The sequence below is a fragment of the Rhinolophus sinicus genome, linkage group LG03, assembly GCF_036562045.2.
Source record: "Rhinolophus sinicus isolate RSC01 linkage group LG03, ASM3656204v1, whole genome shotgun sequence".
NCBI classification, from domain to species: domain Eukaryota; kingdom Metazoa; phylum Chordata; class Mammalia; order Chiroptera; family Rhinolophidae; genus Rhinolophus; species Rhinolophus sinicus.
In genome coordinates, this window is record NC_133753.1 from 161,143,035 (window position 1) to 161,165,503 (window position 22,469).

Below are 22,469 nucleotides of genomic sequence, written 5' to 3' on the forward strand. Positions count from 1 at the left end.
CAGCAGTGCACAAAAGAGAAAAAGATCTCTGCCCCCGAGGAGCTTGTATGTCTAGAGTTTTATTGGGAAATGGGAGGCTCAGACAACAAACAAATATAGCATACTGGTGAAATATATGTGAGTATAAAATGATGAAAAGTGCTACAGAAAAAACTAAAGCAATGAAGATAGGAAAGCTCATGTTGGTGGGGGCGTGAAGGTGACATTTTAGCAGAGAGCAGGAGGAAGTGAAACAGTGGGCATGGCAGATATCTGTAAGAAGAGAATTCTAGGTTGTGGGGAGAGAGTTTCAAATGCTTTGAGGTGAGAGCATTTCTGGTGTGTTCAAAGATGGGCAAGGAGCCCAATGTGGCTGCAGCTTAGCATGAAAAGTGAGAAGGAAATGTCTGAGAGGTCATCAGGGCCCCGATCACGAAGGGCCTTTGCAGCCATTACTGGGACAATGACTTTTCGTGAGCGAAGTGGGAAGACATTGGCACATTTTAAGCAGAGAAGTGACATGACTTGGGTGTTTTTCATTTTGTTTTGTTCTGCTTTTCCTTTAATTCGAAGAATACATTGAAGAGGGACAAAGGTTCCCTCTTCACCAGGTGAGAGACTATTTCAGTAATTCAGGTAAGAGAGGACAGTGACTTAGAATGAAGAGTGGGTGGATTCTAGAATGTATTTAGAAGATGGAGTTGTCAGGATTTGTGATGGGTTTGATGCAGGGGTGAGAGACACAGAGGCTTTCTCCCATATCCAGAGTTACTACATGTCTGGGTAGACTGGCCAGAATTCCCCTATCTTCCCATTGCCACATTTGAATCAGACTGTTACTCTTCACTTCTGTCATGCAGGGTGTCATGCAGGGTCTGAGCTCCCGCCCCCCACATAAGAATGCAGGACAAGGTGAGGCCAAAAAGGAACATCCACGGAGCCATAGGTAGGGGAGTCATACCACTATAGTCTCACTGGCGGCTGGGTTGGAGACACAGGAGGCAGGAGCCACACGATCCGCAACCCGCCATCCACTTGTCTCTGCCAAACAACTTCACTTGTTAACTGCAATCCACCTCTCTGCAATTCGCAATCCACAATCCGCCCTTGCTAGCCCCCATTTCTTGCTGCTAGTGTAGCCACAGCAGTTATATTAGTGGCCAATGGCTCACTGGTTACAGCTGACGGCCAACTAGCCACAGCTGATGGCCATCCAATCACAGTTGATGGCCATTTACTACCCGAGTGAGCACCTTTCCACGTGAGGCTGAGAGCCTGGAAACTGCACTCCTGGCTCTGTCCCCACAACTTCCATGGGAAAATAATACAAAACTCCCCTTTTCTGAACATCTCCCGCTCGAGCTTTGCCCTCTCTGCCTTTCTTAATCCTCGTTATCTATCCTTTCCGTCTTCAGCCCCATGTGCCTCGTGAGCTTCAGTCAGGTGCTGAAGGTCCATCCCCACACCTGCTGTAGCTCTGGGAGACTCCCAGCCCTTTCAGACAGTAGCCTCGTCAGACAAAGCTCCGTGTCTGACCCAACTGTGATAACCTCTGCAGCACTGCAACCGCCTGCTTTCGTCGCCAATCTCCGGGCCTTCTCACCTGGAAATGTGCCGAGAAGAAATCCTTAGCTCTGATATGCCACCTTCAAACCACAGCCTCTGGCTTTTCAGCTCTCTGACACCTCCCTCTCTTTACTCTCAGAGACCTGAGTTTTCCTGCACTCTGTCAGCTGTCTACTTGTCTCCCTTCCTTATTTATCTGGCAGAGCCTAACTCCAAATTAACCCTATGGCGGTCCTCTGCATATATACCCAGGCAGCTGAACGGTCTGTGGAAAATAGGGTGACATGGTGAATTGATAATCTACAAATTAATTGTTTCCAGTTTCAGCTAAACTCTAACCACCATTACTTAATCCTTTTATTCAGTGACTCTCAACCTTGGCTGCATAATAGAATCTTCTGGAAACTTTGAAAGACCCCAGTCCCATGGCTGCCCAGGCCAATTAAATCTGAAATTTCGGTGTGGGACTCAAGTAGTTCTTAATGTCCTCCAGGTGATTCCAATGTATAACCAAGACTGAGAACCACTGCTTTAAATTTGTCCTTGAAGTGTTTTCATTTTTCGTTCTTCATAAAAGCTATCCTGTTCTTTCACTACTCTTTAAAAACCCCCTACCTAACCCTATCTTATAAACTCTCAGCCATTGACCTATGTTACTAGAAAAATCGAAGCTTTTGTTGGTGAATCTCTTAATTTTTTGTCCCTGTGTAGTCAGCTAAACATTTAATTGGTGTCTCGTGTGTGCCAGGCATTGTGCGAGGCATTGGGCATAGAGTGGTGAACAGGACGAATACCGCCCTGCCTTCCTGGAGCTCACAGCCTAGTGCTGCATGTAGGCAGGGGAATTGGGCAACCGCAGCACAAGGTAAGGGCCATGGTGAGGCAAGAAGGTGTTCACTGGAGCAGCCAGGAAGGGCCCTAAACCACTGTGGGCCTGGCTTCCGCCCCCTTATTAAGTTACCTATGCCCCGCCCTCCTGTCTCTCTTCCCCTCTCGGAGGATGAGCTGTCACCTGCTCCAGTGGAGGAGGAGCACACCTTGCAGGCCTCCGTCTCCCTCCTTGCCATTTCTCCTCCAGACCTTCATTAGTTGTTCCTCCCGTCACTACAAAAATCCTTAAGGTTTTACCCAAAATGACAAGGTTTGATTTTATGCCTCCCCCCTGTTTTCTAGCCTTCACAAGCAGGCGTCTTGAGAGTGGCCTGTTCAGTGCGTTTCTCACTTGCCTTTCGAGTTTGGCTTCTACCTCATCGCTCTCCTTCAAGTTCCTCTCCCACAGTCACAGGGGCTTCCAGGTTCACTTAAGCTGGTGGAGACCACTCAGCCCTGTCACACTGTACCTCTCTGTGCATTTCGCTGGGTTCATCCCTGTCTCCTTCTTCAGAATTTCCCCCACTTTTGTTTCTGTGATTCTGCATGTACTCAGTTCCCCTCGCGTCTTTTTGACTCTTCCTTTGTCATCTTCTTTGTAAGATTCCCTACCTCAGCTTACCCCTTAAATGATGGTTTTAGTCAAGGGCCTGTCCTTAGAGCACATTTCTTTTCATCCATCCATTCTGATTGTAATCACCACCTAGATGGGAAAGCTGCCAAAATCTGTGTTTTGAGATCCCCTGACCTTCCTCCCAAGTCCCTGCTGGACACCTCCCCCTGAATGTCCCACTGGCTTGTTTTCCTGAAATTTGTGAATTTCCTCCCCCTTAAACCTGTCCAGTTTTCTTTGTTCCTTATTTCATCTAGTGACAGCATCACACACATTGTCACTCAGACCTACCCAGAAACTTTCCTCGTGCTCCCCTGTCCCTTTATTCTGTCTAGTGAATCACCAAGCCCTTCCCCAGTTGCCTCATAAACCTTTCTTCGTGGCTGCCATCACTGCACGTCCCAGACTCCCGCTGCCCTTCTCAGGCCCTTTAAGCATTTCTCATGGGATGACTGCAGTGAAAGCCTGCTTGGTCTCCCTGCCCTAGGCTCTCTCCGTCATATTCTTCCTAGCTCACGGCACTGGGTGAAAACCCATCAGGATGAAAGCCTATCGCTGGGTGAAAGCCTATCGCTGAGGCTTAGAGGCTCTGCAGTGAGGAGGGGCTTTGGGGTAAGCTTGCGGGGACCCGGGTGGTGGGACTCGGGCAGACCATCTGGTTGAGCTCTCGTACATAATTACGCTTCTGCACAGTGTTTCACCATGTGAAAGCTCCCCATTGCCTGTGCAGTATCTTTAAACATATTTCTCACTATTCCTCACTTGCACTCCTTCCTCAGTGCGTTTGCTCATCCTATTATCCGAAGGGCTCAGTTCCTACCAATCACTAAGAAGTAGCTCAGATTTCATGTCTTTCAGGAAGTCTTTGTATCGTTGACATGTGGATGAACTTATTCACTGATATTTACTGGACATCTGTGTCGTCTCAGGCAGCAACAACATCCTGAAGGTGAAAGACGAGAACACACCTGAGCATTAGGGCCGTGCTCTTCAGGACATGTGGTGGTGGACAGTTGGGCTTTTTGTGTTTGTTTCTGCTCTGCCAGGGACAAGAAGTGGTCCTGTTGCACGTGATTGAAATGCAGTTTGTGCCACACGTGAGTCATCACACAAACTCAGCAACACCCAAACTGGTTGATCAAGTATCACATACTTGGCTGTCATAGCGATGTCAATTTGCCATAAACATTTCTAAGTGCTTATACTTGATTTCTGGATTGCCTTGTGCCAGACTGGCAATAAACCATTTGTCCCTCTGCATCAGTCCACAGGCCGCCTTTGAGTAACCCAAACTACGAGGGTTTGCTGTAGATGCCTTGGTGGGCGAGGGGACAGTTTACGTCAGTGGCTCACAAGAGACTGGACACTTTTCCTGAGTGGTTGAACTGTCGGGAGAAGAAGCCCTGTTAGAGGAGGGTGAAGTCTTAAAAAAAAAAGAGAGAGATCTGCTTACAAGCCAGGTGAATAAGTTTTTTTATCCAGAAGGGGAAATTGGAACATAGGGAGAGACGCAAGATAGAGCTTGGAACTAATACTAGGGGAGAGAAAGGGGGCTGCTCTGAGGCGAGACAGGAGGTTGGAGAGTCAGATGTGGTTAATTTTATTCTAACTCAGCAAATACTTTCCAAGAATCAGCTATGTGCTGGATTCTTCCTAGGTACTGGGTTAGAAGCCACGCAGAGACAGTTATCACAAACTCTACTAGGGCAAAGTTTTTGTCCTAGTAGAGCTTAGAAGGGTTGCTAAGGATAGCCAAGGAGTAAGACTTTTACTGTAGGCAGCCTTCAAAGGATTTTGAGCTAGAGCATAGCATAATCAATTTAACCCTTGAAAAGATGACTGGTGGACTATGGAAAATGGATGGCTATTGAGTCAAGAAAGTTAGTGGAGAAGTTATTAAGATAAGGTGGAATAAGAGATGTTTAGGGCAGGAAATAGAAGCTAGGGGTTTGTGGGAAGCAGTGGGGGGTGAGGGAGAGAAAGGGACTTTTAGGAGAAATATTAGGGTGATATAAATCACAGGTCTTGAGGGGGTCAGTAGTGTTTAGGATGGCTTGCAATTTCTGATTTGTGATAAGGTTGGTGGTCCAATTCATTGGTAGAAAGGGAAAGAGTTAGGGAAGTGATAAGTAAAGCATCTGAGGATGTCACGCGAGTTAGGCGCCTCCTCTGTATTCCTGTAGGGCTTGTGATAACCTCTATCACAGAATTGTTCAATGAGTGTCTGTTCTTGTGACTCCTTGAGGACCTATACCTACTAGTCTGTCCTACACACTTGGCCCAGGGCCTAAATGTGGAACAGGCTCAACCAATGGCTCTGAAACTGAATAGAAAGACAGTATCAGTTTTTACTGCTGTCATAATGAGTTATCATCACACACTTAGTGGATTAAAACAACACAAATGTGTTATCTCACAGTTCTGTAGGTCAGAACTGAGGTTATCAAGAGTGATGGCTCTGCTCTGTGTTTCACATGGTGTTGGCTGTCTGGCCTCTTATCGGAAAGCTCTAGAAAGAATCTGTTTATAAGTTCATTCAGGTTGCTGGCAGAATCCAGTTTCTTGTGGTTGCAGGACTAAGGTCCCCAAGTCCTCGCTGGCTGTCGGCTGGGGGCTGCCCGTAGCTGCCAGGGGGCCTCTCTCCAGTCCTTGGACGTGAGCCCTACATCTCAGAGCCAGCAACAGTGCATTGAATGCTCATGCTTCGAATTTGTCTGCTCTCCTCTTCCGCCACATCTCTTCTTCCAACCAGAGACAGCTCTCTGCTGTTAAGGGCTCATGGGGTTATACTGGGCCGCCCTGGACAGCTCAGGATAATCTCCTTATTTTAAAGCCTGTAACCTTATTTACATCTGTAGAGCCCCCTTTACCATGTAACGTAGTCACAGAATCCACGGATTAAAGCATGGACTATTTTTGGGGGGAGCATTATTTTTCCACCCATAATAGTATTTATCCAGTAAGTCACATAAGGATATGACCACAGTTCTTAAACACCCACACATTCCAGCACCTCACATTTGCACAGGTTCTCACAGGAGACTAAGGCTTGCCCAGGGTCAGAGGTAATGGGAGCAGAGGTAGATCAAGCCCTTCAACTTACAGTCTTTCTTTTGATCACCCATTTGTTCATCTATTCCATCCATCCCATCCATTCACCCATTCAATTAGTCACTCATTCATTCATTCATAAATATTTGAGTACCTGCTTTAAGAGTCTATACTAGGCTAGGAAACGAGGGAGAGAGTGAGCTACAAAGATAAATAAATGAGCTGATTTTTGTCAGCTCGTTTTCCGTGTATTGGGGTCTACATCAAATTTTCTTAAATCCAGGCCATCTACTGATGAGTTTGGCCTGTCTTGATGCTGTTTTCTTCCCTGCTTAGTGAGTACTCTGTTTTCAGTATGCTGTGGCTTCAAACCACAGTAAACCACAGACTCAGTAAATGTATGTCATTGTGATGGTTACTACTTGGTTCACTCCCTTCTATGTGTGGTCATAAAATTAGGAAATATTAATAAATATATATATATAATTGTTTTACATTTTAATGGTATTTAGATAAGTAACAAATGTTACCAATTTCCTATTGATCTTTTTAGAAACATTCTGTGCAGATAAACGGAAGTATTTGTCTTGTACCTGGCATTAATTATCTATTTTAGCTATTATTGCATAGCAGCATAAGTAAAGCTACTTCACCTTTTTTTTTATAACTACGCAGTATTCCCTGGTATGAATATACCAGTTTGTTAACCACTTTCATGTTGGAGGATATTTGGAAAGTTTCCATTTCTTTTGCTGTTAAAAAATTGTTGTAAAAAATCTTGTACATACAGCTTTCACACAAGTATTAAGTATACACATAGGATGTTTATATTGCAACAGATATTGCCAAATCACTCCCACAGAGGTTGGACCAATTCATATTTTCACCAGCAACGTATGAGAGTGCCTGTTTCTTTACACCTTAGTCAACAATGTTATCTGACTTTATAGTCTTTGTCAATCTGATAAGGAAAAATGATATTTCACTCTAAATTTGCATGTGTCACATTGCTGAGTAAGGTTGGGCATCACCTTAGTATATACTTTAGAGTTATTTCTAATTTTTTTTCTATGCACTATTCATATCTTTTATCCATTTCTCTGTTGGATTGTTGGCATTTTTCTTGTTAATTTGCTGGCAGTCTTTATACAGAGGATACCAAAAAAAGTGTACAAACATTTTAAGAAAGGAAAAAAACTATTAAAATTGCAATACTCTACATATACCAGTCACGTTTGACTACAAGTCACGTTTGACTTCTGCAATTACAAGAGGTGCTCAAAGTGGTTACCATCAGACACTTCTGATTACGGCGAACTACTGCTTGAGCAACGTTGTCCAAAGTGTCCACTTGTATACATTTTTTTGGCACCCTTGGTATATTAAGGAAATCAGTCCTTTGGGATATGAGACGCATGTTATTTTCTTTGTTTGATTCGTCTTCTGGCTTTGTACACTTAGGCTTTGACATGCACAACCATTTAATTTTAGGTGGGCCTATTTAATTAATCTTTAAATCTATGACTTCTGTGCTTTGTGTCATGGTTGGAAAGCCTTCCTCATTTCAGTATTATAAAGTAATCATCTCAGTTTTCACCAAATAATTTTTTTAACTTTTTGTTTTGAATTAATTTCAGATTCACAGGAAGTTGCAAAGTTAGTACAGAGACATACTGTGTACCTTTCACTCAATTTCCAGCAACCACTATGTATTTTTACAGTTTCCTTTTTACGTTTAAATTTTTGATCCATCTGAAACTTATTTTGGTGTGAGATGAGATATAGATTCCAATTTATTTTTTTCCAGTTGGTTACCCATTTGTCCTAACCGTATTTATTGAACAATTTATATTTTCCCCAGTAATTTAAATGCATACGTATCAATCATGTGCTCAATTTTTGCATGCACTGGTTAATTTTTAAAAATATTTAAAGTATCACAACTTGAAGGGAAGCTCAACTCTCCGTGTATATTTTTTCAAGAGCTGAATGTTGAGATGATCCATGCTGATCTTGTTTCAAAGTCCTATTATGGTGTAATTTGGCCCATTGGTCTAGAATTGACTTTGAGGTGTTGTGGGTTGTGCTGGGGTACAGGTAAATAACATTCATTCCTTGGCCTCCAGGAGTTCGTCTTAGCTTATTGATCCCAATCTATTAAGATAAAGTCTTTAGATTATGTAGTGCTTAAGGTTAACCATGCAATTAATCCTCACAAAACCTTTCTGGGAGACATACTCTATTATACCCATTTTGTATATAGGAAGTAGAGATTCAGAAAGAGTAAAATTGCCCAGACTTTGGGTCTTGGAGCAAGACAGCAGAGTTCAGACAGGTTCCGGCCTTGTGATTCGTATCCAACACTATATTTCATATTATGCCCGAGATCTGCATGAGACGTCCCTTCCTTGATCTGAGATAAAAACCACCGTAACTTCTCGGCTCCAAAGTCACTCCACTGTTCCATATCTGCCTTAGCACACCTGAAGGCTTTCATCATACTTAGTTTCTCCTTTTTATATAAAGGTTAAACAAAGACAGATGACTTATCTGCTTATTTAGTCATGCTTATCCCCCTTTACCTGAATTTAGGGGGCAGGTTTAGATAATTCTTAAATCCTTTCCCAGCTCTATGATTCAGATATGTGTTTTTCCATCTTGGTAGTATTTCCCATAGTTTTATGTTCCCATATAGGAGGGAGTGAACAAAAGCATGTAAAGAATGACAAGTATTTTCATGTGGGTTATTTAGAGGGAAAACATGCGAGAAATTCTTTAGTCCAATTAAAAATCACATTTGTTAGGGGAAGTCATGTAGGCTGGTTATTGTATAATATAATAGTCTTAATATCAGTTCATTAGATTAGATTGCTAGCATTTGTTTAAACACCACCACCTAAAATTCTGTATGAGTCTTGAGTTTAAGGTTATCACTTCACACACCCTGTGAGGTCCTCCTACAGTTTCCTAACCTAGCTGCCGCGTAGTCCATGTGACGCTTTTCATGGGATAGGGATTTTAGGAGAAGTGAAGCAGGTAAGTTTCTAGCTCTGAATTTTCCTCTCCGTTAAGAATTATCACGGTAGCAAAGTAAGGTCTTCCGGATGATTTTACCCACTTCTCTTAGAAGTCATGTCTGTGTGGGGTCTCCATGGGCAGCCCTCAAACTGGCCGATTTGGATACATAGATACATAAGTGTGTTTTGCGGGGAGGAGTATATTCTTAGGGTCTAGTGAGTGAATACAAGGCCTGCCACGCCCAAGAAACTGGTTCATACACTAGAATCCCGAGTCATTCATTTAAAATTGGTTGTATATGTAGACAAAGCCAAGATTGAGCAAATATACAAGGGACAGTTGTGCTCAGGAGATCAAGGTCTAGGTGAGAAGGTTGGTAAAAATTAAAGCAAAAACAGCTTGACTAACCCCATGCTCCTTTTTAGAGGTGACTCTGTCTTTTAAAATCTTCATTCATAACACCCTTCTGTGTAGTGCTGGAAAACCCTGGTGAGTACGTTTCCAACTGTGGTTTTGAGTCTTTGAGGGGATCTCTGCCGTTTGCATTCAGTTTTAGGTCAACTTCCTTCATTTCAACAGAACTGTGATAACCTACAAAGTTTATTCACCATGTCAACTTTAAATTATTTCTTTTGTATGAAGGGCGGCACCTAATTGTTACCGGTAGGCTGGCTGGCTTTCATTCCCCGCCCATAGGCTAGCCAGACTTCTTCATGCAAAGACCTACAACTCCACATTAGCCTTCAACCTGTGAGGGTGGGTGGTTGACACTTAGATTTTGTCCCTGCATGTGGTGATTTGCCACATTGTGGGGCCTGAACTTTCTATTCCTGAGTGTACCTTTACAGCTTGCTGAGACTTTTCTTCATGATGGGTTAGGGAGATGAGCAATAATGTGAACCACGAGCCATCTCAGGTTTAAAAGTCAGTCTGATTATTGTTAAATAATCAAGGACAGATGGAATCGATTATATTGACTTTCTCTTATTAGATATTCCCAGGTTACGTTCCGCAGGATACTATATTGTTTTCACCAGCCTGGCTCCTACTTATTCTTTGAATGGTCTGCTCTAATATCACTTTCTCCAGAAAGACTCTCTTGATCTCTGCCCATGACTTTGGCTCCCAGGCTGGAGTAAGTAACCTCTCCTCTTTGCTGCTAAAGCACACTAGGCTTATTGCTATTATTCTGCATGTCCTATATATTATAACTGTTTACTTGTATATGAACTCTAAGAGGGCAGGCAGTTTGTCTAGTCCACATTTTAAAAAGCTTTATTGGGGTGTAATACACATACCATACAATTCACCCATGTAAAGTGTACAATTCAGTGGTTTTTAGTATGTTCACAGAATTGGACAAGCAGCACTGCAGTCAACTTTGGAACATATTCATCACCTCAAAAAGCATCCCAATACCCATTACCAGTCACTCCTCACTGTCCCTCTCCCCAATTCCCCAGGCTTAGGCAACCGCCAGCCTGCTGGCTATCTCTATGGATCTGCCTATTCTGGACATGTGAATGAAAGCATAGAATATATGATCTTTTGTGACTTACTACTTTGATTTAGCATAATGTTTTCAAGGTTCATCCATGTTGTAGCACAAATCAGTACTTCATTACTTTTTATTGCTTAATAGTATTATATTGGATGGATATACCACATATTTATTGGGTCATTAGTGGATGGACACTTGGGTTGTTTCTACTTTTTGGCTATTATAAATAATGCAGCTACGAGCATTTATGGACAAGTTGTGTGGACATATGTTTTCACTTCTCATGGGTATGCACCTAAGAGTCTTATGGTAACTCTATGTTTAGTATTTTGATGAACTGCCCAACTGTTTCCTACACAATCCCAATAGCAATGTATGAGCGTTCCAACTTCTCCACGTCCTCGCCAACGCTAGTTATTGTCTGTCTTTTTGATTATAGACATCCTAGTGGGTGTGAAGTGGTTGGTCCCCTTTTGAATCCCCAGCGTAGGGCCTGCTGTGGTGTTAGTACAGTTGGTTGGTGAGTTAAATCTGTCTTGCCATCTTGCTCTCTGACCACCCTTCACACTAGAAAGCTGTCTACTGCAGTGGTTAAGCATAGACTAGGGTCCTGTTGAACTGTGAACCCCTGCTCTGCAGCCTCTCGGAGCTTTATTTCCTTATCTGTGACAGGAAGATAATGATACCTCTTTCATAGGGTTGCTATTAAGGATGAAAAGATAATGTGAATGAAACAGCACAGTCCCTGACCTGGAGACCTTGATAAGTGGGCGCTGTTGTTATTCTCTTGAATAACTTGGGTAGCAACTTGCCCTACTCCCTTGCCTCGGGAAATAGGCAACATTTGATTTCAGATGTGCCTCGTTTCGCTGCCTGTGGTATGCAGGGTCAGCCCCCTTTCCTCCTTCCAGAAAACTCCCTGCCAATCTCCTCACATGATCTGTAAACACCTCTTTCATTTTTTGAGCAATACTTTGAGAGGATTGCTGAAACCTTATCAGAAAACTGATTGTCATCTGTGGTTCTGCTTCTTCCTTATGAATTTCTACTGAAGCTTTAACTGATCCATTTCACAGATTTGTTTGCTTCTACTAACTCATTTTTAAAATGGTATTCTTTTCAGAAGCACCAATTTTTAAAACTTTAATCAAGGCAGCTTTTTAATTGCAAAAATCCCTAATAATAAAGATTCCAAATTGGCACAGGTTGATTTGGGCGACTGAAAAAAGTCTTTCCGACTTTTGTCAGGGAAGTGGCTCAGCAGAACTTGTTGCCGCCTTGCTTTTGAACCTCTCGGTTAATTTATGAAAGCAAAGGAACTGCTTTCATCTGAGGGACACAGTGGTAAAATTCCCCTGGCAGGAAGTATTTGTTCTTATAAATCTCATACATGGTGGCCACAAGGGAGGCCTTGGTATTTTGTTTTAGTTCCTTGCGCTTCATTGTAATTCGTGATTGTTGTGGTGTTTTTCCCTGAGAACTAAGTCTCTAAGAGAAATCAGTATGACACAGTTGCCCTTGGGGATCTTTGTTATTCAGCCCCCATCTACCTGTCCAGTTATAGTGCTGCTTCTCCTCTTTACAAATCCTAACGTACAACTGGACTAACGGTGTGTAACAGGCGCCCTCTGAAGTTTCCAAGTTCCTATTTCTGTAAGTCGAAAAAATGTGATGGGAGCAAAACCAAACAGTTGATGACTTTTGGAGTTGGGAGGGAGGGAGAGGACAGGTGGGAAATAGCTTACTGGGGGGAAAGGAGATTTTAACATTAGAGAATAGTAGGGAGCGATGTGGGAAGTTGAATGGGGAGAGTGGAGTCAGATAATAGAGCAGAGAATATGGGGCTTGCTGTGATTTATCATAGGGAGTCATTGTAGGTTCTCGAGAAGGAGAAAAGATGGTGAAAGTGGTATTTTAGGAATTTTTCTTTTCTGGTAAAGACATTAACCCTAAGCATGAATTTAAAGGAAATACGAGTGGAGGCAGAAGTTGTCCAGGCCCACTTGCAGCAATACAGGGTGAAGTGGCGTTCTTTCTGGTTGTTAGCAGTGAGAATGTTGGAGAAAGTTTCCACCTAAGAAAAGTGAGAGGAATTTGTAACAGCGTGCAGATTAGAAGTGAAAGAGCATACTCGAAGGTGATTCCAGGGTTTTAGGTAAGAAGAAAAGTCAAGCCAGTTACACCGCTAGAGGTGTTAGACAAAGAAGCCATTGGTAGAAGGTAGAAATTGGGCAAAATGACTTTCTCCTGTGATTGGTTTGGTTTCCTATGACAGTGGAATATCCAAGTTATAATGTTTATTGGCAGTTGGAAATGGTGGCCTCTGGCTTGGGTGAAAGGTTGGGGCTCAGAATGCAGATTTGGGAGTCGTTAACATACTGTTAGGAGTAAGTAGATAAAAGGAAAAAGAAAGTGTCAAGGGTTGAGGGGAGAAACCCTCAGTCCAGGAGTATGAAGAAAAGCACCAACAGAACAAGTGAGTAAAGGCTGAACAATGGAAAGGCATGAGACCAGTTAGAAGAGTGGTATGTTCTGAAAGTCAAAGTCAGGGCTTCAGGAAGGAGGAGAGATCAACAGTGTGGGACTCTAGGGAAATAGGGTAGGTAAGAACTCAGGAAGAAGCCTTTGGGTTTAGCAACAGGGAGGTTCCTAGCCTGTATGCACAGTTTCAGTGAGCGAGGACACCTTTCACCAAGCGAGATGGTTATCCAAGGACAGTCACACCCTCCATCAGGCGCCCCTTAGAGATAGATGCTAGGGTCCAGAATCCCCACTGTATGAATCCCAGTATGACGGATCTACTCAAGAATGGTCCCTCTCCCTTAGTTCGTTACCATATGCTATTTTTTTTTTCTCCCCACTTAGGTTTAGCAACTTGTCTGTTCCAGCCAGTGAGGGTCTTCTTACTATTGCTATTGATCCATCAACATAGATCACAACTGGTTAAACTTTTTCCTATCACAACACATGTTTTATGACGAAAATGAAATATATACCAAACAGTAAGTTTTGCTGTGTGTTGTCAGACTTATTGGCACGTATCTCTGTTACTTTGTGCTCTTCCCTTTTCCCTCAAGAGAAGTTTTTATTGTTTATATTCTTATTTTTGCTTTTGCTTGTCTGAAGATTATGACTAGGTGAATAGAGAAGCATTGTTAGTAGATAGATAGACAGATAGATAAATAGATAGATAGAGTCTAATTTAAATATATTATGTCTTCCTTTGAGCCATGAGGATTTGGTCAAGTGGTCATAATTCGAATGAATAAAATGCAACTAATCTTATTTCTAAGGTTAAAAAGAGGTACAACTGACCTTAAAGAAAACACATTCCTCAAGTTTTCCAGAATCAAATCTTATTAAAGAAAATCTTTTGAGAAGATCAAGTACAACCTCCCAGTAGAAGTCAAGAACACAAACAGAATAGTTAAATAGCAAGAACTTGAAAAGTTGACCTTGTCGTGTGAGTTATTTAGAGATAAATATGTCCTATTTGCTTATGCATCTAATTTAAATTTGAATCTAAGAAAACTGGGCTTTTCTGCTAGCAGCAAATTGTGATCATCAGCTATGACAATTTGCTTTATTGATTAACTGTTGATACCATGACATTTAGTTTTTGCTTCCCCTCCCCTGGGTTAGTTCTATGTAATATATAAATTTGCATATGACAAACTTCCCACCCTACCCCACAAGAACTTACGGAATTTAGGTGACGTAAGATATGTCTACAAATCAAATAAAATGTATGATGACTACCAAATATATGACTTACAAGCTGGAGGGAGAATCAGCATAATTAACAACCACTGTGGCATGGATGTCCAGCCAATAGAATGGATGCCAGACATGAAACCCTGACTGGCTGTCCCAACGCACAAGAGTGGAATGTCAGTACTGGTTACATATACTGTGCTGTAGGATTGCATATAATTTGTATAATTTAGTACTGGATTCAGCTGAATAATAATATATGGTGATGGACTAATATATTACCAGTTTTGGACAGAACAATATTTCCGCATCATGAATTCTCCATTAAATCTCTTTAAGCAGAAGTTTAGGTAAGCAGTAGACAATAGCTAAACAGTAGGCTTAGAAAAATCCTTGTATGTAAAAACTTTTAACGAATGAATGAATTCACCTTCTCCCTGCCCCTTCAGTATGTGATTCTAATGTCAATGTCCTGTCCCATGAAGTGAAATGAAGATGTGTGTTAAGTATTAATATGTAGCTGGGAAAGGATCCTGACGCACTGCCTCAAGTGAGGCCAGCCTGCCTCTGCAGTTCTGCCCCAAAACATTTTCCTTCATACTGTAAGAAATGCTTTATTTCATTTTCTTAAGTGAAATAAAACTAAAATACTCACTTAAAAATTCACTGTGGTCACAAGCATTGTCTTAAAACAAAAACGGAAAATGATAGCACAGTGTTCCCCTAAGTGTGGTTGAAGGACCACTGGAATGGGATTGCCTATGTGGGAAGCCCTGGAAATAATGCCTTTTCAACAAGTATCTCAGGGAAGTCTAATGCACATTAAAGTGTAAGAATTATTGTTATTATAAATAATGATGCAATTGTTTTCTTTCCATCATCTAGCCAACATGAGTTGCAACTTCATAATCTGATGTTTTCATTTGTTGTTTGAGTGATTAGGTAATTGTGTACTTGGACCATTTTTGGTGGGGTAAAGGCCTTGGTACATAGCTATATTGGGTGAATGCTATTTAGGATAGAATGAGATCTCTGGGTATAAGATATATCCACGTGAATTTTGTCTTGAGGCCCTAGGAAAGGTGTTCTCTTACATCTGTTGTGTTGACTGTCACTATTTCCTAGAGCCTATGTTTTTGTTTCTTTCAAAATTTTGTAAGTGTTAATTCATTTATCATTGAATGTTGCTTTAGAGAAGTCTATTGCAGCCTAAAGTTTTTCTCTCTTGTATATGATTTGCCCTTTTTGTTTGTTTTTAATTTTTTAAAAAATTTACATTTAGTAAATTCACTCTTTTTATTTGATAGTACTACGAATCTTTGACTCATGCATAGAATTATTTAACTACCAATTAGATACAGATAACTCCATCACCCAAAAATTCCCTTGGGCTTTGCTTTGTTATCAACCCCTTTCCCCAATTCCATCCTCTGGCAACCACTGATCTGTTGTCTCTTAATAGTTTTGCTTTATCCAGAGTGTCATAAATGGAATCATATAGTGTGTAGATTTTTGAGTCTGGCTTATTTCACTTAATGTAAATGCATTTGAGATTCATTCATGTTGTTTTGATTATCAATAGTCCTTTTCTTTTTGTTGCTGAGGAGCATTTCATGGAATGGATATACCAGTGTTTGTTTATTCATTTATCAGTTGAGGAACATTTGAGTTGTTTCCAGTTTGGGGCTGGAAACATAATCTAGTGATCATGAAAAAAGTCACCAAAAACATTTATAGACAGGTTTTTGTGTACATGTAACTATTCATTTCTCTTGGGTTGATACCCAAGGAGTGAGATTGCTGGGTCATATACTAAGTGTGTGGGATTTTGATTGGGATCGTGTTGATCAATTCAAGGAAAATCGATATCTCAATAATAGTGAGTCTTCCAATCCATGAACATGGTACAACTTTCCATTTATTTAGATCTTCTTTGATTTCTTTAATTTGCTTTTCTGCGTATATGTACACTTATTTTTAATTCTTTCAGGCCACCAATTTAACCAGAATTTGTTTTGATAGTGATTGTTATGCATTAAATTTTCTTGCAATCTGGTTTTCTCAGTCTATATGTAAAGTCAGTAGGAAATTTTATTTTAGTTGACTGTTACTATATTTTTTTGTTGAATTTTGTACTTAAATATATCAGTTATTCTAATATTGGATCATCTTTGCCTTCTCTAATAGCTTTTCTCTATTGTTTTAACTTTGTCATTCTTATTTGATTATTTCAGCCTCCCTTCTGTATCAGGAATTCACTAGTTAGCTACAACTAGTCTGTTGCTGGCTATTTCTGATTTATTTATTAGTGCTATAATAATGCCTTGGACCTCAATTTGTTTCTGTGATTCTACATTCTCCAGTTCCATTTAATTCTTCTTTTTTTTTTCTTTTTCATTTTAAAATATGTGTTTTAAACTAAAAGCACTTCTGGAGAATTTCCTTTTGTTACTTTACCTTTTTTATTTTTGGCTGGATTCTTTGCCTGCTATGTGTTCTTGCTTTACTATTTTTTTTTCCATAATCTATTTGTGAAAAATTTCAGTCACTTTTTTTTTCCATTTTTTGAATACTTGGCACCTCTAATCAGACCATCTATCTACCCTTATATACCATGGATGCCGTGTTGTCCCTTTCCCACAGTATTTTTGAGTCTAGTTTTTTTTTTGTTTGTTTTGTTTTTTTTACTGAGCTACAGTTTGAGGGATGAGAATTTCAGTTTATATACAGTTTTCTATACCCTGAGGGCATGGAGAGTGAAAGAAAGAATTCAACTAAGGCAGGTTGGACCTGAGTTGTATTCTCACTTTTAAAATGTTGTTAAATATGCCAAGATTCACTTCTCAAAGGTGTATTCCATTCCTTTAAGGCATCTGTACCTGTTTACCAGTTAAGTGTGAAGCCTCTGTCACCAGAGTCTGTCCTGTTGTTCCATTCCCCAGCTAAAGAAGGGAAAATGAGATTATTAGTGCATTTGTTTCTCTTTAGATTTGAAGGAATTTGTGTGAATTCTCCGGTTCCTTTGCATCCTTGGTACAGCGGGGAAGAGACCATGTTGGCTTAGGAGCTTTGCCGTGGTATGGATGCCACTCTGCCCCAGAGCCTTTCCTGGGCCACAACTTTGTGAGATGTAGAACATCTTTCTGTAGCCCTTCCTTATTTTATTGCTTTTGTGAAATTTTTTGGGCAATTTTTGACCATGTATTTTATTTTTTTCAGTATCTGGACGGAAATTCTACCCGGCAGCTTTATTCTGTAGCTTTCTCTGGCTGTTGTTTCTTCATGTTTGTCCCTGGCTTCACTGTCTGTTTCCTAAACATGGGTGTTCCCTGAGATGCTGCCCTTCGCCATGTTTCCTTCTATATTATTTATCACAGACATTTATTCTGCTCCCATGTTATCATCTCTCTTTGTTTATAGTTAATGTTGTACTTAATCTTGAGCTCTAATTCTGGATGTTTCTTCAAGTTAGCTAAACATTTTTACTTGTTTTATTAATTTGCTAATGCTGCTGTAACAAAGTATCACAAACTGGGTGGTTTAAGTAACAGAGATTTGTCATCTTACAGTTCTGTAGGCTAGAAATTAAAAAGCAAAGGGTTGGCAGTGTTGGTCCTTTCTGATGGCTGTGGAAGAAGGATCTATTCCAGGCCTTTCTCCTGGAAAGGAGATGGTCATCTTCATGTTCTCATTGCATTCTTCTTACATCTGTCTCCCAATTTCCCATTTTGAAAAGGACACCAACTGTGTTGGGTTGGGCCTCACCCTAATGACTTCATTTTATCTTGATTATGTCTACCTCCAAATAAGGTCACATGCTGAGATACTAGGTGTTAGGAATTCAACATAGGAATTTTGAGGGGACCCAATTCAACCCATAACATTTGATTATTCACTCAGACCACAAATATTTTCTGCTGCATGCCAGACCCTAGGTTAGGCACTGGGAACATGAAGATAATGAGGCTTAGTCTCTTCCTTCTTGCTAAGTGGAAAGATAAGAATTAATACAGAGGCATTTGCAATGCTGTGCAATAAGTGCTAGCATAGATGAGACAAATTGTGATGAGAAACCTTAGTGGGACACCAGATCCTGACTGATCTGATTGAATCATGGATAACATCTCAGAGCAAGTAATACTTATATTGGATTCTTCCCAAAAGAATGCAAGAGTTGCGTAATCGTTCTCCCTGCTTCCAAACCACACCTTCAGGCACCCAGCCCTGGACTCTACCACCCAGTTCATCTTTCCAAACATCACTTTGATTAAGACAGTCCCTGGTTGAGAAACCGCAGTGACTCCTCGTTGTTAACAGAACTATGTCCAAAAAATTCTTTAGCCTGGCTCTTGGTTCCTCCACAATCAAATACCACCTCTGGAATATACTGTTCCTGTCTTGGTCTTTCTCTTCTTCCCCTCCTTAGTTCTGTACGTTACCAAAATGGACTAACAAACATTCTGGAAACATATGGTGCTTTTCTATAATTTCATGAAGACAGGATTTTTGTTTTGTTTTGTTTTGTTTTCTACTATTACATTGACACCTAATACAGTGCGTGGCATATAACAAGTAACTTAAGAGTATTCATTGAATAAACAAATGAATGAATTATGAATTTTCCCTTGGAGGTCCCTCTGCTTGGGATGCATGCCTCTTCTCTCTCCCAGGAGCACATATTTTTGCCTATTGAAATCTTATTCTCAAGACTCAGCTCATGTATCTTCTCTCCATGATGCCTTTCTTCTGTGTCATATGACAGATGTGAACCTTCATTTTGGGAGGCTGTGGGATTCTATGTAAACTGTTTGCGTGACCTTGCATTCTGCTTTGCATTTTAGGTATGTGTGTAGGCGTTTATTTTTCCTGCCAAACTGGAAGTTGTTTGAATTCAGGGACTGTATTTTAAAAATAATATTGTGTTCTGCTCATCACTTTTCACACAATAACAGATGCTCAAAAAATGCTTCCTGTTTGAAGAGAAAATGAATGAGAGGAGTACTGCATTCATTTGGGGGGGAAAAAGTGGAGACGAAGGCGTAAGGAATGGAATATTTGTTGTCCTTGCCGTCCCTTGTTTTTCTCATTTTACATTTTAAAATTCATTCAGCAGAGTTTTAGTGAGCACCTGTTTTACTCAAGGCATTGTAGTAAGACTTAGTTTACAAATAGGAATTAAACTGCTCTTGTGGTACTTATCACTTCTTCTGACAGCAAAACAAGAAACATTGGTTCCAATGGTCACGTTAGTCTATTAGTCTGGTGGGTCATACATAGTGTTATATTTCCCAGAGGCCTCTCATCCAGACAGTTTTTCAGATGCTTTTCTCTTCTCAGACTTATCCCATTTTCTAGAATCTTTCCACATGTTGAGGCTGCCTGAGGTCAAGGTCCCAGCTTTATCCTCTTCTCCTTCTTTACTACCCAGCACCATTTTATATCTGCTGGTGACTTGGTCAGGTTCTTTATTCGCCCTAAAAGTTCTCTGCCTCTTCTCTAAATTTCCCTTGTCTCTCTAATTATAGAATGCTGCCCTGGGACCAGAGACTTGGCAAGAATACTGATTGTTCTGCTTGGCCTGGGAGGCCCTCTGTTACTATAAGAGTAATAATAAGCACACAAAATAGCACATGGAGCATTTTGCTAAAGGTGCACCATGAATTGTATTTCCGTCTGGGGCCTTTTGCTAGTGTCATTGGTTTCTAGGACTCCTTCATTTCTAACAAGTTGTCCTATTAACACGTAGAGGTTGTTAAGTGAGCATCTAAGAAGTTTGTCTGCCTCTTTGCTCAAACTCACAAGTCAGGGTTGTGCTGCAGAGCTCGAACCAAACAGAAATGCAACCTGAATTAGTCTGGAGGGTCATGCATACAGTGTTATATTTCCTGGAGGCATCTAATTTTAATAGATCTTTCCATGAAGGGAAAGCGAAGTAGTGAAAATCAAGATGAAATAATGGAATAGTAAGAAATGGAGGGGACGGTAAAGATGCTTGTTTTGAACTCCTGCTTGACACGGACATTACAACTCTTATACCTGATTGAAGGGCAGGCTAAGTCTCTGCATATAGTATGTGTAGCATATGTTCTGCGATGTTATTGTTATTGGGGGTGGGAAACACCCATTTTATTTAAACATGCCACATACCAGTCAGAACAACATACATTCATGGGCGTGGTGTCACAACAATTAACAAGTATGAGCCCTATGCTGTCTGTGTTTATGGGTTTACGTATCTGTATCATCAAAGAGACTGTGGCACAAGATAATTCTAAATAGCAGATATATAAAAGTCACTAGAAAGTCTTATATGGTGCTGCACGGCATGCTTATTAATCACTTTTTGTTTTAAAAAACTACAATTAGTTTACCCTGAGCACATGTCCCCAGGACGGGCAGTGAGCATGCAGTTGGATGGACTCTCTGTCTGAGCTCCGTTCATATTTGATATGTCACCGCAGAGTAATCTCTTCAAGTCACAGTTCCAGCAGACATTGTTTCTCAAAGATAACCTCCTTTCTTCCTTGTGGGGTAACCACTCTTCTCCCTGTGTCAGGCTCTTCCTTCCTCTCTGAAGCTGTGTGCCTCCCCATGTGACTGAGGGGTGGGGGTAAATATAGTACCTATCACCCTAAAGAAACCACTGCAGTCCCAATTCATTTCCAGTGCTCGGGGTAGATACTGGCCTGTGACACAATTCTGGGGAGGGGAATTTAAGGGGCTTCTGAGTAGCCTTGGGGAGAGTTTTGAAGATCCTAAAAAGACACACCAGACCCTTTCAGTGCTCTGGGTGAAGATGTATGAGAATGTGACATTTGGAATGCTTGCCACCACCTTTCCCCACAGAAATATCAAAACGGAAATCAACTAACTCAGAAGACATTTGCCTACGTTTGGGCTACTTTTTCTGTGGGAAAATACATCCCCTTACAGCAGAAGCCATTCGGAGCATCTTGCCTGATAACATTCCCATTTGACAAATAAAAAGTTAGGTGTTTAATATCTTTATTTGATATTTGTGTTGACAGTTTTATTTGCCTAAAAGACAAGGCTTATATTCTAATTTTCTGTAGTTTACTAAGACCTAAGATGTAACAGTGTTTTTCTCTTTTACAGATGCTTGAGAACTTCAAGCTTATTTCACTCACGAAATAGGGAGTTAGTTTTCTTATGTCCTGGCTGTATGTGCTGACTCAAAGATCGCACATCTCTTGCAAGTTGTTCTGAATCACCAGAGAAATCTTTCTAGTATTGCTTGCCCCTCCGGTTCTGCCCTCTTGACCCTGATGCCTTATCATAGCCAGTGACATTCATTAACTGAATCCTTTGTCATGAATTTTGTGCCAATTCCTTCCATGGTGGTATTGTCACGTCTGAGACTGGTTTATACGGTATTAAGAAGAGGTTCCCAAACCTTTCCCCATCATCAGACTCTCTCCAAACATGCTAACTATATCCGAATCTCTCTCTAGTTGATTCTGATTACCCACCAGGTCCGGCAATCACTGATGTAAGAGATACAGAAGAGAGAAAAATAGTACTGACCTGATCCCAGACCTAAAGTAAATGGTTTCAAACCTCACTTGACAAAGTCAGCTACGTAAGAACAAAATTTTATTTCTTTATAGCTTAATTTTTAATCCAGTTTTCTTTCTTTTTTGGGGTGGTAGGAACCTATTTTAGTTAACTCTAAATACGACCACCACGCGCTGCCCCCTCTCTGCAAGTTAGATAAAGCTTTGGTAATATTAGGTTAGTTGGGGGGGGGGAGTCCTTTGAGCTCCTGACGCCCTCTGTCTACATGGTGGGCATCGGGCCCACATCCATGGTCCCATCGGCTCTTTGGCCTATGTTGTTGCGAGTTGCATGAATCCTTCATTTTCTACAGCTCCTGTGCAATATTCTCGCATCTGTTGAGCGGACTCAGAAGTCTGTCTGCTGCTCTTGCATCACGCTGGAGTGAGAGAAATTCTCTGTGGCTGCCTAAGTGCCCATCAGCTACCGGTTCCAGCTCTACCCAAGCAGAGAGCCTGACCCCTTCTGTTCTCTGTTCCCATAATCCCGCAGGGCACCTTGCCCGGCCTGTTCCCCTTCTCTCTGAGATCTGCACTTACTGCTTTCCCTCTCATTCTCCCTTTCCTCAAGCCTGAAGCATGC

General features: G+C 41.1%; 1 protein-coding gene across 5 annotated transcripts in view; it reads left to right on the top strand.

Annotated features, from left to right (window-relative positions):
* The window catches only part of ELOVL7 (ELOVL fatty acid elongase 7), a 76,242-nt gene that overhangs the window by 15,604 nt on the left and 38,169 nt on the right, over positions 1–22,469 (top strand). The window contains exon 1 of one of the 5 annotated variants that reach the window (XM_074328915.1): positions 12,229–12,251. The exons of the other annotated variants lie outside the window; for them this stretch is intronic. The gene's annotated coding sequence lies outside the window, so the exon portion shown is untranslated. Of the gene's footprint in view, positions 1–12,228; positions 12,252–22,469 lie in introns of those variants that run through there. 5 annotated transcript variants of the gene reach the window in all.